This window comes from Equus quagga, chromosome 14 (assembly GCF_021613505.1).
Source record: "Equus quagga isolate Etosha38 chromosome 14, UCLA_HA_Equagga_1.0, whole genome shotgun sequence".
In the NCBI taxonomy this organism is placed as follows: Eukaryota; Metazoa; Chordata; class Mammalia; order Perissodactyla; family Equidae; genus Equus; species Equus quagga.
In genome coordinates this window covers 23247909-23250874 of record NC_060280.1, presented here as the reverse complement: position 1 = coordinate 23250874, position 2966 = coordinate 23247909, and the positions used below count along the sequence as shown (strand labels likewise).

The following is a 2966-nucleotide window of genomic DNA, read 5'->3' as shown; positions in this document are numbered from 1 at the left end:
TAGTTGACATCACTACACTTTTCTTTGTACTGTGTGGGCCCAATAAAACCAGGCTCTTTTAAAAGCGCAATGTTGAGTCCTTATTTAGATCTCAGCCTAGAATGGTAGCTTAGAAAGGAAAGGAATATAACAGGTGTGCTAGACAGAATAATGCACACCCTAAAATATGTCCATGCCCTAGTCTCATAGACCATATCCAACCTGCATATTTTGTTTGAACTGCTTAATATTTTATAATAAATTTTAACACCACTGGACAGGCAAGAGTGTAAACAAGTAGAGAGTATTCATAACTCCCTGTATAACACATTTGTGAGACATTCTTTTCCCTGAAGACATTTGATTTGTCATCTCTGAGATAGGCTCCTTTCTCTACCTCTTACTTCTTTATTTCCCTGAGGATCCTTTGAGAAGATACAGAGATTCATTCACTGCTGTGATATGCATCCCAGTATAGCTCTCTAGAGGTTGTAAATATTTTGAACATGGAAAAGAACAAAATGATATTGTCTTAATCACAGTAGAGATCCTGTGGTTCCTAAAGTCATGTGCATAGAATTTTTAGTGCTTTATAAACTCCTTGATGCCAAAAGTACTAGTCTTCAAGAACAATGGGAGCTTCACTAATATTCTGCCTGATGATAATCTCTACTTGATTCAATAGGAACTTTATATTCACATATTTCAGAACTGATGTCAACACCTACACTCTTCAACTAAAATAAACAAACTCTCTCTTGCTATATTCCACATCTCAGTGAATAGCCCCAATATTCACCCATTTCCCCAAGATAGAATCCTAAAAGTTAATCATTACTTATTACTCCATTTCAGCCCTCAAATCACATCAGTCTTCTCTGCCAATTCAGTTTATATGCCATCACTTCACCATCTCCATTACCACTTGTTTAAATCAGGCTAGCATCATCTCTCACTCAGCTTACTTCAAACTCTAACCTGCCCCTTCAATACATTCTTCATTGTGACATTACAAAAGTTCCTATAAAATGTAAGCACATATTACACCATTCCTGGGACTGTAGCAGAGCATCAAGTTTGGGATGTATCTTGGTCAGAAAAACAAGATATCAAGAAGGTGGTGTGTTCTGCATTTGGGAGCTCTTAAAATCTTTTATCACTTTCCATCCCAGGGACTTCTGCTGAGTTTTAAGGCAGAGAATTGATGCCATGTCTCTCCATGACCTGAAAGAATGGCATGAATGAGATTGGAGTCTTAACACAGTGTGAGAAAATTGGCCAGAAATCATGAAGATATCCCATCACAACAGCAATCAATTCCATGTTTCCTCCCTTGTCTTTCTTGGGATTCCAGGCCTGGAAAATTTTCACATCTTGATTGGTTTCCCCTTTTGTGCTGTATATCTGATTGCCCTCCTGGGGGACATTATAATCCTCTTTATAATTCAGTCCAAGCCTAGTCTCCACCGTCCCATGTTTTACTTCCTGGGAATATTGGCCTGTTTTGATCTAAGCCTGTCCATTGGCACTATCCCCAAGATGCTGGGCATTGTCTGGCTCAATGTCAAGAAAATACTGTTAGGTTCCTGCCTTGCACAAATAAATGTTTATGATTCATCTGTGCACAGGCCAGAGTCTGGGGTCCTGAAAGTCATGGCCTTTGACTGCTATGCTGCCATCTGCAATCCCCTAAAATATACCATGATCCTCATTGACAAAGTGGTGGCCATTCTAGGTACAGTCATTATAGTGAAATCTTTTATCATTGTTATCTCTTTTGTGTTTCTCATCTTGCTTTTGTCATCTGTGGTGCCTATATCATCCCTCACACCTGCTGTGAGCATATGGGCATTGGCCGTCTTTCCTATGCCAGTATCAGGGTCAATTATTTGTTTGGGATGGTTGCCTTTTCTGTAGGATTCTTTGACCTCACTGTAATTGCTTTCTCCTATGTGAAGATACTCTACACAGTGCTCCACTTACCATGATGGAATACCTGATTCAAAGCTCTCAATACCTGTGGTTCCCATGTCTATGTCATGTTCATCTTCTACATCCCAGCATTTTTCTCTTTTCTGACACACTCGTTTGGTCATAGCATCCCTGGCTATATTCATATATTTCTGGCCAATTTCTCTATGCTCGTTCCACCTGCACTCAGCCCTATTATCCATGGGGTCAAGGCAAAGCAGATCTGGGAACAAGTCCTAAGAATTATTAACCCTAAAGATATTTGATCCTCAACTGCCCCAATCATGATACTATATGTGACATTATGATACATATATAAATATACATATGTTTGTATGTATATATATATATACATACATATGTGTGTTTGTGTGTGTATTTGTGTTTAGATTCAGCTAGAAGGAGAAACCAAGGTCCAATGAAGAGCTTCTAGTCTAAACACTCTCAGACACTATTGCATTACACCTGTGCTTTAGCCCTACTGACTTTCTGAACCAACCTGAAAAAAACTGTACTAGAGACATCAGTCATTATCTTCCTGCCCTCACCACATGTCCATAGTCATTGCTCCACTATACAGCTTTGTTTTGTGTACATGATTCAACCTTACTTTTCACAAGTGACTAAAGTTCCCAAAGGTGACCATAGGTTGGCTTGATTTAATAAGCTTTGTTGTGTTATTAAATTTCTATGAGACCATTTTGAATTTGAAATCTAAGAGAATTAATTAATCAGTTCACTAAGGAAGCTGAAAAATTAAATGGAAACTTTACTACCAGAAGATGAATCGTGTGCACTAGTTATGTTCTGTGTTATTTATATATATAAAAATTTCTGTTGAAGTAGCTTAAGGAGTTGTATGCAACTGTCTAAAAGAAAATAACTAGAAAGATAACCTCATTTCCTCAGCAAGTCATATCTAAAATTAAGATTATTCTCTTTAGCCTGGCCTCTGGTGTTTCTGGGGTACTCTCTAGTGATTCTCATATCTCAATAGCCATAGAGATAAATTTTGA

General features: G+C 38.1%; 1 pseudogene; it reads left to right on the top strand.

The window, feature by feature from the left end:
• The first annotated feature begins 1266 nt into the window (after positions 1-1266).
• LOC124252249 (olfactory receptor 52E5-like) lies at positions 1267-2216 on the top strand (annotated as a pseudogene).
• Positions 2217-2966: the final 750 nt, after the last annotated feature.